The 12615-nt window shown below is 37.1% G+C and overlaps 1 long non-coding RNA gene across 1 annotated transcript in view; it reads right to left on the reverse strand.

Annotated features, from left to right (window-relative positions):
• Positions 1-6830: 6830 nt before the first annotated feature.
• The window catches only part of LOC127484880 (uncharacterized), a 54072-nt gene continuing 48287 nt past the window's right edge, over positions 6831-12615 (reverse strand). Inside the window, exon 3 of the long non-coding RNA XR_007912070.2 lies at positions 6831-8627. This is a non-coding gene — a long non-coding RNA (uncharacterized lncRNA). The remainder of the gene's footprint in view (positions 8628-12615) is intronic.

The raw sequence follows: 12615 nt of genomic DNA on the forward strand, positions 1-12615 counted from the left end.
TTAGTCCATCTTGTATTGTTACTGCCAACTACCTGAGACTGAACAATTCACTTTGGGTAAAAATACATTCCTCACAGTTCTGGATACTGGGAAGTCAATACCAAGGTGTGAACCTCTGGTGAGGGCCTTCTCACTGTTTTATAACATGGTAGAGGGCAAGTCAACATGTACAGACGCAATTTACTTTTTTACCTAACCAACTCCAGGGAAAATGGCGTTAATCTGTTCATGAAAATGGAGCCGTGTAGACCCAATCACCTCTGAAAGGTCCTACTTCCCAAACCATCACAGTGGCAAATGAATTTCTACATGAAATTTGAAGGGAACATGTATACCATAACACTCAGGAAGAAGATCTGGTTAACTGCAATGTTCTCCTCCCTGGTTTCCATTCCTTTCATTTTGGCCCTTCCAAATCATTGTATGTAATGTAACTAAAAGAATCTTTCTGTAATGTAAATATGGTCACATCACTGCCCAGTTTAAAGCAATGGCAGTCTATTTCATTTAAAATGAAGATAAAATTGTTACCATGGTCTTTAAGATCCATCACACATGCTTTTTTCTCCAGCCTCATGTCTTGCCATCCTTCTGCTCACTGCCACTGTCACTATCCCATCAGAAATCCTCACTGTCATTATTCTTTCTGTAGCCTTAGGTCTTTTCACATGCTAAGCTTCTAATATTTTTAAAATAGATCTATCTTCTAGAATATATTTAGGCTCAGAGAAAGAAAAAGTACATAGTTCCTACGTTTCAGTTTACCTTCTCATTATCATCATCCCTTACCATGGTGGTGTATCTGTTAACATTTGATGAACCTACATTGACACATCATCATCCAAAGACCATAGTTAGCATCATGTTTCACTCTGGGTCTTGTACATTTTATGGGTAATGGCAAATGTGTAGTCATGTGTATCTATCATTGTGCCATCATACAGAGCAGTTTCCCTGCCTTAAAATATCCTCTGTGATCTGCCTACTCGTCCTACACCCTGTACCCTGGCAACCATTGATCATTTTACTGTCTCAATAGTTTTGCATTTTCCAGAATGGCATATATTTAAAATCATAAGGTAGTTAGTTTTTTTTTTCAATTTGGCTTCTTCTTAATAACAGTATGCATTTAATCTTCAGTTATTTTATTATTTTTAATGTTGAATAATATTCTGTTGTCAGGATATACCATAGTTTATTCATTCACCTATGAAGAGCATCTTGTTTGCTTCCAAGTTTGGGCATAATTATCTTTGCGCAGGTATTTGGATAGACATGTTTTTAATTCCTTTGGATTGCAGCATGATTGTAGCAACATATGATAAGAACATGATTAATTTCTTGAGAAACGACTAAGTTGTCTGCCAAAGTTTCTGTAACATTTTGTATTCCTACCACAACAAATGAGAGTTCCTACTACTTCACATCTTATCTAGCAACCATGTGGTGACAGTTCTGGATTTGGATCTTTTGAATACATATATAGTGGTATCTCAGTATTGTTTTAATTTACATATCCCTGATGACCTATAGGGTACAGAATTTTTTCCTTTACTTATATGCCATTGGTGTTTCTGTTTCAGTGAGGTGTGTGTGTTAAGGCATTTTTGCCATTTTTTAATCTAATTTTTCCTCATTGTTGAATTTGAAGAGGTCTTTGTATATTTTGGATAATTGTCTTTTATCAGAAATGTCTTTTGCAACTATTTTCTCCAAGCCTGTGTCATCTTTTCCTTCTTTTTACAGTGTCTCTTTCAGGAAAGAAATGTTTAAATTTTAATTTGTCGAGTTGGTTGATGATTTTATCAATCATATCTTTGGTGTCATATCAAAAACATCATCTCCAAACCCAGAAGCATCTAGGTTTTTCTCTTATATTATCTTCAAGGGATTTTGTACTTTGCATTTTAAATTTAAGTCTATGTTTCATTTCCAGTTAATTTTTTGTGAAGGGTGTAAAATCTTTGTCTAGATTCATTTTCTTTTTTCTTTTTTATGTGTATGTTGTTCCTGCACAATTTTTTGAAAGCTAATAATCCTTGCATGATCTTTCAAGTCAGAATTTGCTAACCACTTTTGTGATGATAGACTTATAAAGACACCAGTTTAGGTCGATCTCTCACTCCAACCAGGGTCTCCCTCTGAAATGATTGAGTCTTTGAACATTCAGCTGACTTTTTTAGAATATACTATCTTCACCAACTTTAGGTAATCAAAATTATTAAATTTTTCTCTTGTTTTGAAACAAAACTTGCCTTTCTGTAACTTCAGCTTGAGCTAATTTACATATTGGGTTTAATTATTGAACAGGCACTTATGTACATTTCTTCAGTGATATGCTGCAACACAGAATTTATAACATGCCTCGGGAAGTGTTCTGTTAAAACTATTATCTGAAAGAGCCTAAATCTCAAACAACAGAACACATTGAATATAAATTAAACAGTGCTCTTGAGCAGAAAATTAAATTGGTTCCATGACATGGGTTTTAAATAATCCCACATAATGCAAACAGTGCTGCAAGTGACTGATAAACCAACAAACTCAATTGACACCCTACCTTTGTGCTAACTAGTGGGGGAAATTGGAGTAATGTGTGTGCACGTATCTCATTCAAATACTTCGAGTCTTTTATCTAAACAGAACCAGAACATATTTTAAAGTAATTAATGTGCTTTAGCCCATAAGTATCAATATGATATACACATTTAAAATACCCTCCTTCTAGTTTTTATAAGAATAATAACCTATTTGCCACAATCCTAGGTTTAAAAATCAAGTTTAATGGTTCAGAGTTCATTAAAACAGTCTTTTACAAATAGCACACAGAAATAACTAAGAGCCAATGTAGTACAATCTAAGTGGCACTACAAAATTTCCACTGACTCATGTCTTTCCCAAGGCTCATCCCCATTTTCTTGACTTAGAGTATAATTTATTGTCATTCATGAGTTCTTAAAATTCAGTACAAATTGGAGAATATTCTACATAGAGTAATGAAAAGGAAATTTGGAGGTTCACAAAAGAAGAAATTTAAGAGGATACTGTAAAAATATCCTTAAAGTCCCAAGATATCAAATACTAAGGTAGCAATATTTCATTTATCATCCAATATTGGAAATTTTGTTTTTACTAAAAATATCTATTATTTTTTAAAGTTTGTTTATTTATTTGAGGAACACAGAGAAACAGACACAAAGACAGAGACAGGCAGGCAGAAAGCTCCCATCTGTCTGCTGGTTCACTCCCCAAATGCCCATAAAGGCTAGAGCTAGACTAAAGCCAAACTAGGACCTGAAAATTCAGTTCAGTTCCCTTATATAGGTTGTGGGGACCCAACTCCTTGCACCATCATCTGCTGCCTCCCAGCATGTACATTAGTGAGAAACATAAATCTAAAGCAGAGCTGGGATTCGAACCCAAGCACTTTGATATAGCATGTGGGTCTTTTGTCTAAAATGCCATCTTATATTTATTATTGGGAAGAGTGATAAGAGTTTGGGAAATGTACCTTCTTGTTTATGGTTAATTGAAATGTAAAGTGAGATAGTGGAAGAGGGGAAACAAGTGAGAGCAAGCAGAGGTTATAACTTCTTCCTCTAACCTTCCTGCATTAATACTTTCATGGAAATGGTGAATGACCACGAACTTCAAGCTAATTCAGCTTAATGGGGGGGCATGATAGTATTAAGCATGTAACTTTGCATTTAGCTCTGGGGCCATTCTGCCTGTGTAGAACAGTTTTCTGCTGGCTTTATCCTATTTCACACTAAATGTACATATCACACTCTTATGTGAGATTTTCCTACCATCTGTTATCCATTGTACAACACTTTATGAAGAATTAGGTGGGAGAATACAGCTTTCTCATTCCCTCCTGAAACCAGAGAGTGAAAAAAAATATAATTCGTCAGATATTTTTTAGGAGACAGAATAGGTCACAACTACTAGCCAGCAGTAACTTTGACATAAAATTTCATAAACTAGGGCTGGCATTGTGGAGTAGCAGGTTTAATTGCCACCTGCAGTGCCATCCTACAATATGGGCTCTGGTTTGAATCCCCGCTGCTCCACTTCCAATCCAGCTCCCTGGTAATGTGCCTGAGAAAGAAAGCACCAAAGAATGGCCCAAGTGCTTGGGTCCCTGCATCCACATGGGAGACCCAGAAGAAGCTCTGGGATGCTGGATTTGCCCTTTTGTGGCCATTTGTGGAGTGAAACAGCAAATGGAAGATGGATATGTCTCTCTCTCTCTTCTCTCTCTCTCTTTCTTTCTCTCTCTCTCTAACTCTGCCTTCCAAATAAATTTTAAAAATACAGCCAGCACCGCAGCTCACTTGGCTAATCCTTGGCCTGCGGCGCTGGTACCCTGGGTTCTAGTCCTGGTTGGGGCGCCGGATTCTGTCCTGGTTGCTCCTCTTCCAGTCCAGCTCTCTGCCGTGGCCTGGGAGTACAGTGGAAGATGACCCAGGTCCTTGGGCCCTGTACCCGCATGGGAGACCAGGAGGAAGCACCTGGCTCCTGGCTTTGGATCGGTGCAGTGTGCCAACTGTAGCGGCCATTTTGGGGGTGAACCAACGGAAGGAAGACCTTTCTCTCTGTCTCTCTCTCTCTCTCTCACTGTCTAAGTCTATCTGTCAAAAAAAAAAAAAAAAACAAATAAAAATAAATAAATCTTAGAAAAAAATAAAAATAGAATGGCATTAAGACATACAGGGTGTTCTCACTTCATGTGCTTCAGAATTTAGGCCTTTTTGTTTGAGTTTAAGGAAAGCCTGGGTGTAAATTCAGAATTTGGGTTGAGAAAAGTATGGCTTTTCCTTCCATTCTGAGTTACATGTTACAGTTCAGTTTTTTTTTTTTTTTTGACAGGCAGAGTGGACAATGAAAGAGAGAGACAGAGAGAAAGGTCTTCCTTTGCCGTTGGTTCACCCTCCAATGGCTGCCTCGGCCAGCGCGCTGTGGCCGGCGCACCAATGGCAGGAGCCAGGTACTTATCCTGGTCTCCCATGGGGTGCAGGGCCCAAGGACTTGGGCCATCCTCCACTGCACTCCCTGGCCACAGCAGAGAGCTGGCCAGGAAGAGGGGCAACCAGGACAGAATCCAGCGCCCCGACCAGGATTAGAACCCGGTGTGCCGATGCCACAAGGCAGAGGATTAGCCTAGTGAGCCGCGGCGCCGGCCACAGTTCAGTTTTATAAGCAATCTCTGTGGTTTATCTTATATTGACCAGCCAATCATACAGTAGCATTTTGTATCTTCTTTGGTATTTTACACGTGCATATAGCTTTGTAATAAACCTCTAGGGATGAGCTGGGACAAAAATAGTATTTAAATGTCCCTAAATAATGTGGACATACCACCATTTAATATCACCACAAATGCTACTCCAAATGCAAAAGACCATGGTTTTCCACCCCAAAATTAATTTTTCGGTTCTTACCACTCTGCTAGGTGGAAGATTAGTATCATGTACACAGTGCAGTTCATGTTGAGTGCCTCACTTATGTGTTTCCATAGATCCTCTATTTTCCCCTGTTTTACAACTTCTCACATTGGATTTGTTGTTGACAGTAACACCTGGTATTCTGTAAACTCCAAAAGAGCAATACTTTGTTTAAGTTATTTTGTATTCCCATTAGCTACTACATTTCCTAGAATAAATGATGCAGTCAAATAAATGAATAAACAAATGCCTTGCACTGTGGGAAAACAAAAAATGTTATCTAATTTCAGTTTTTTTTTTTTTTTGGTTGCTATAACAAAACACTAGTTGACTTAAACAACAATGTATGTCTAAAAGTTCTGGAGGCTAAGAAGCCTAAGATCAAGGTGCTATCTGATTCAGTTCCTGATTAGGGCCTTTTTCCTGGCTTGCAGATTATCATCATCTTGCTATGACCTCCCATGATAGAAAGGGAGAGGTGGTGGTGGTGGAGTGTGAGAGGTGGAGGTAGTGAGAAGATGAGAGAAAGAGAGAGAAAGAGAGAGAAAGAGAGAGAAATGTATTCTCTGATCCCTTTTCATAATGGTACTAACTCCATCGTGAGGACCCCAGCCTATGACGACCTTAAAACTAATTACCTCTCAAAGAACCCACCACCACATATCATCACATTTGGGCTCCAACATACAAATATGGGGATTGGGAGGGACACAATTCAGTCCATAATTGCCAGATACATGAAGGGTATCATGGTACTTGAAGTGACTTTAGGATAACATTTATTTTTAAAAGCACTGTAATTATGAGGAGAATAGACCTTGATTGGTAAGAAGACTGGTAAAATAATACTCCATAGCTCAATCATAAAAATAATCACTATTTTGCAGTCTATAAATTTGGGTAGAAATGGAAATATATAACTCCCTAAAAGGTATTTTTTGTCAGAATTTTTTCAGTTTATTTTCCACTTGCAATCAATTTATACATTATGTTTCATTATTTGCTTTTAATTTACTTTTTTAGAGTTCGGTAAGTTGGCATAACTGTTGACTATAAGGGGTTATTAATTAACTTGATTTTTAGTCCTAAATATATTATTAAAAATAAATCATTTTATTTTACAGGGGCTTACAAATGCTTGAGACAACACAATGATAAAATGAGGTAAATTTAAGCATTAACTTTACTTTTCAATACTATTTTTGTATAAGTGACAATAAGATATTCTGCAAATTCAGGGCGAATTATTTCTTACAAACTTCAGTTATTTGAGTCAAGCAATAGAGAAATAGCACCTTACTGAGATAGCTTGTGTATCAGCTCAGGGGCACCTCTACAGTATTAACTGCTCATTTTCACAATAGTGAGACAATTCCAAGTCATTACTGAAAGTGAGCTGTAACCCTTTATTTGACCCAAATATATCTTCATTTGTCTAAATGGATAATTGGGTGATTCAGTTCATTTGCTCTTCTGTTGAGCTGACAGTTACCATATATACTTCGTATGGATTACCCCTTTTCAACAAAGTGATATTTAACTGTAAGCCAACAGTGAACACAATTTATATTCTTCAAGGCACCTCATGATCTAGTTATAAGACCTCAGGAACATCATAGTAAATCTCGAACATCATAATGATATGTAAGTGATGTGTAAGGAATTGATTTAACCTACTCTCTTGCGACTTTATAAAAAGATAGTCAAATTGTTTCTTTATTATTTGGTCATATTCTCCAAAATATGGTACATAAAATAATTTATAAACACTTTAAATATGACAATACTCATGGTTCATTTATTTTGTCCATGAACTCAGTTTCCCCATATAAATTAACATTATATAAGATTTGTTTTATTCATTTTAATGGCAGAGTGACAGAGAAACAAGTAGAGACAGATATAAAGCAATTTTCCATCTATTAGCTCACTCCCCAAATCGCTGCAACAGCCAGATCTAGGTCGAGCCAAAGCCAGGAGCCAGAAACTCCATTTAGTTTTCCCACATGGATGGCAGGAGTCCAAGTACTTGGGCCATCATATGCTGCTTTCCCAGGTGCATTAGCAGGGTTCTGGTTCAGAAACAGAGCAGCCAGAACTCAAACCAGTGCTCTGATATGAGATGCCAACATCATAGATGGCAGCTTAAGCTGCTGTGCCACCAAGTTTGCCCCAAATTGACATTATTTAAATCCTTCCAATCATTAAGGAAGATCTTGCAAGATTTTAGGAAGTGTCCTCTGCTTTCCACCAGTTTCAAAGAACTACAGTCAAAGCATGGAAACTAGAAAATTCTATATTAAATACACTGAAGATGTCATAAACCTGATCACTTATTTCAAAATCTAGTATGTGTAAGGTTGCTCACATAACTACGCAGTTTTATTTAAAGAGACATCACATAGAAAAGTAGAAAATCATTGGTGAACTATGGTGAGCTATGCCTAGCTCTATCCTGCAGATGCATCACCATTCCATAGCAAGAAAGACCCCAAAATACTAGCATTCCTATACTTATGAAAGCAAGGAAGATTTTCTGCCTTAAAATTCCAGTCCCAAACCAGGAATAGAGCCACTAATTTAAGGCTTAGTGTGTGATTTGACATTGCACTCTTCTGGTTGTGGATATCGTGGAGAGCTAAGGAGATATTTCCAGAATTATCAAGGATGTATACACAACATTCTGTTTTTTAAAATTTATTTTATTTATTTGAAAGTTAGAGAGAAAGAGAGAGAGAGAGAGAGCGAGAGAGAGCGAGCTCTCTTATCCACTGGTTTTCTCCCGAAATGGCCACACTGAGCCGATCTGAAGCCATGAGCCAGGAGCCTCCTCCGGGTCTCCCACATGAGTGCAGGGGCCCAAACACTGCTGATTTCCCAGCTGCATTGGCAAGGAGCTGGATCAGAAGTGGAACATCTGGGACTCGAATTGGCACCCATATGGGATGCCCACACTGCAGGCCAGAGCTTTAACCCACTGCACCATAGTGCCAGCCACACAACATTCTGTTTTAATGAGGACACAGGGTCCCCCTTGGGCAGCTTAAAGAACTTCCAAAGATAACTGGTTTTGGAGAACTGTTTTTCTTAATAAGAGGACTCAGCAGGGCAAAGTGGTCTTCAGTCAGTCTTGGGGCTATATTCAAATGGTAGTTACTTTATTTTCCTGGCCTGGAGTTTCTGGAAAAAAAAAAAAAAACATGATCAAATATCAGTATGTTATCTACTGGAGAAACAAATGACCTCACAAGTCAGTGATTAGAGCCTTGTGGGGCCAGCTGCACTATTCTCCCAATCCAGTAAGTTAATTTTAGTAAGGGGTGGTTTTTACAGTGAAAAGTCAGGGCAAGGGCACTTTAAGCTAATGGAGGGAAGCTGTGAGACTGTGGCAGACTTGGACCTGATAGCATCTAGCGTCTGAATACAAAGCTTTGTGTAGGGGCTCAGTTTCAATAATTATAACAGACTTCTATACAGGACCCTGAAAACAGAAGAGAGTGGAGTGAAATAAAGTGTTGAAAGAAGAAAACCAAAAACATAAAATTATATATTCAATGAGATTATCTTGCAAAAGTGAATGAGCACCACTGAACATCTACTAAGATTTTGTCAAAATATTGATAACACTAAATATTGGTCAGGATGTGAAGCAACATGAATTATCATGCATTGCTGATATGAATGCAAAATAGTGTGGCTATTTTGAAAGACAATTTGGCGGTTTTTTTTTTTTTGCAAAACTAAACATTCTCTTCACATATGATCTATCAGTTACACTTGGAATACACTAAAATGAATCAAAATTTTTTGTCCAAGTATCTGCACATGGATGTTTATAGTGTCTTATTCATGATAATAAATAAATCATTGTTCATAATAATGATTCCAACAATATGACTTATAAAATTATGCAAAGCATATTCTCATAAGAAAATTAAACAGAAAAAAGATCAGTGCTTGCCAAGGGTTAGCAGGGAGGGAATGATGGAACACAGAAGATTTTTAGAACAGTGACACTCTTCTGAATGATATATAATAGTGGATACATGTCAGTATGCATTTGCCCAAACTGATAAAATGTACCAAGTGTGAGGCCTAATGTAATCTCCTAACTTTGGATGATAATGTTTTGTAAGAATAAGTTGATCAAGGGGCTAGTGTTGTGGCATAGTGGGTTAAGCTACCACCTGTGATGTCGGCATCCCATATGGGGGCTGGTTCGTGTCCTGGCTTCTCCACTTTTGATCTAGCTGTCTGATAATAGTCTGGAAAAAACAATCGAGGAATGCCCAAGTGCTTGGGTCCCTGCCTCCACATGGGAGACCCTGATGAAGCTCCTGGCTTCCGTCTGACCCAGCCCTGGCCGTTGCAGCTATCTGGGGAGTAAACCAATGTGTGAAAGATCTCTCTTTAACTCTCTCTCCCGTTCTGCAACTCTGAATTTCAAATAAAGAATAAATCTTTCAAAACATAGGTTCATCAATTGTAACAACTGTATAACTCTGGTGCAGACTGCTGATAATGACAAAGCATGTGTATGAGGCAGAGGTAAACGAGAACTTTCTGTAATTTCTGTTCAATTGTACTGTGAACCTAAAACCGTTCCCCCAAATGAAGACTACTTTAAAAATAGTAAATATGTATTGTAACATGTAGAGTAGCCACTAAAATACTTTTAGTATAATTAATGGTAAAATAGAATCATAAAATTATTCAAAACCAAAGAAAGTTGAAAAAGAGGGGGAAAAGAAAATACATGTGTAATGAATAGAAAACAAAGACATGGTAGATATTAACCAGCTACATTAATGATAACATTAAATTTGGGTGATTTGAAACACTAAACAAAAATTATCAGACCAGATAAATAAAACTGACCTCTGTGTCTACTAGAAACCCATTTTAAATATGAGCATTAACACTCAGAATGAAAGTAAAAGGATGGAAAAAAATAGAGAATGATAACACTGAAGAAAAGAAAGCTGAAGTTCCCATGTTAATTTCAGTTAAATCAGACTTCTGAACAAAGAAAATAATCAGGGTTAAAAAGGGACATTATGCAAGTATAAAGGAGTAGTTACTCTAAGAATATAATTCTCTTTAATGCATATATTCCTAATAACAGAGCATCAAAATACATGAGGAAAAATGATACAATTTCAATAATAAATAGACAAAGTCCCTATTGGAAACTTCAATACATTTCTCTCAGCATTGATATATCAAGCTGGCAGAAAATCAGTAAGGATATAGTTGACCTGAACAGGATGATCAATCAATTTTATCTAATTGATATTCATAGGTTACTCCATCGAACACCAGCAGAATACACATTATTCTTAAGTTTGATGGATCATTCAACAAATTCATCACAATCCGGGCCGTAAAACATAACTCAGCAAATTAAAAGGAACAGCAAACATAAAATTATATTTTTAATAGAATTGGAGTGAATTCAATAACAGAAAAATATGGATAATCCCCAAATATATGAACATTAAGCAATATATTTAAATAACAATGAGCCAAAGAAAAGTATCAGTAGAAAATGATAGTTGGTTTTTGAAAATGATTGATTGATTGATTGATTTAATAGGCAGAGGCAAAGACAGGGAGAGATAGAGAGAGAGATCTTCCATCTTTTAATTCAGTCACCAATTGTCCAAAACATCCAGAGATGGGCCAGGCTAATGCTGGGAGCTGAGCACTCAATATAAGTCTCCCACATGGACTCAAGTACTTAAGCCACCATCAGCTACCTAACAGGGTGCACATTAGCAAGAAGCTGGAATCCAGCATGGAGCTGGGACTCAAACCCAGACACTCTGATATGGATGCAGGTATCCCAAATGGCACCTTCACTGCTGTGCCAAATGCCCAGTCCAATTAACAAAATTTTGAAGTAAAGGAAATGGAAATACAATCAATCAGACTTCGGAATGTTAGCAAAAGCAGAAGTTAGAGAGAAATGTATAACACTAAATCCATGTATTAGAAAAAAAGTCAATAATCTGAGTTTCTACTTGGAAAATATAAAACAGCAATTTAAGTCTAAAGCAAACAAGAAAAATAACAAAAATTTGAGCAGAGATGAATGAAAGTGAAAATAGACAATCAATAAAAAAATAAGCAAAACCGAAAGCTAGTTCATTGATAAGTTTTATAAAACTGATAAACTTCCACCCAGGTTACCCAAGAAAAAGAAAAAAAGGCACATATTTTTAGTATTAGAACTGAAAGAGATATCATTACTGATCCCAAAGACATTAAAAGACTGATGGTAGAATACTATAGATCATTCTTTTCACAGATTGAATAACGTAGATGAAATGGGCCAATTGCTTAAGAGTTTCTAGCCTCCAAAATTGTGAGAAATAAATTTCTATTCTTTATACATTCTCCAGTGTCAGGTATTCTGTTATAGTCACACAAAAAATACTAACAGAAACCTAGTTTTAGAATCACCCTTAAGAGGTTAATCATTATGACTAAAATCATTAGTTCTGAAATTTTATTGTGCATAGATATTATCTGGAGTTTTCATTAAAAGTGCTGGTGTAACTGTTTGGGATTGGGCCAGGAATCAGTAACTGTAACGGATGCAACAGGTGATTTTGATAAAAGGATACATCTTAGGCTGAAGCTCCCAAAAGTAGACCCTTAGAAAAGCATTCATTATTAAGACACTCCTTGGGGGAAATACGAGGGGACTTAAAAAAGTTTTGGGAAAATAGATTTAAAAGATTAGTTTATTTTAATGCCAAAAAATTGAAATTCAGGGGCCAGTGCTGTGGCACAGCAGGTTAAACCACTGCCAGCAGCACCAGTTCAAGTCCTGGCTGCTCCATTTCTGATCCAGCTCCCTGCTAATGGCCTGGGAAAGCAGCGGAGGATAGTCCAGGTCCTTGAGCCCCTTCAGTCATGTGGGAGACCTGGAAGAAGCTCCTGGCTCCTGCTTTGGCCTGGTCCAGCTGTGGCTGATGTGGCCATTTGGGGTAGTGAACTAGCAGTTGGAAAATCTCTCTGTGTAACTCTGCCATTCAAATAAAATAAATCTGTTTAAAAATTGAAATTAATGGACAGTTTTTTCATAGTGTACATTTTCCATGAACTTTTTGAAACACTTTGTAGTAAAAGGAGGAGAAAACAGTAGAGAAAAAAAGAAGCC

The sequence above is a fragment of the Oryctolagus cuniculus genome, chromosome X (assembly GCF_964237555.1).
Source record: "Oryctolagus cuniculus chromosome X, mOryCun1.1, whole genome shotgun sequence".
NCBI classification, from domain to species: domain Eukaryota; kingdom Metazoa; phylum Chordata; class Mammalia; order Lagomorpha; family Leporidae; genus Oryctolagus; species Oryctolagus cuniculus.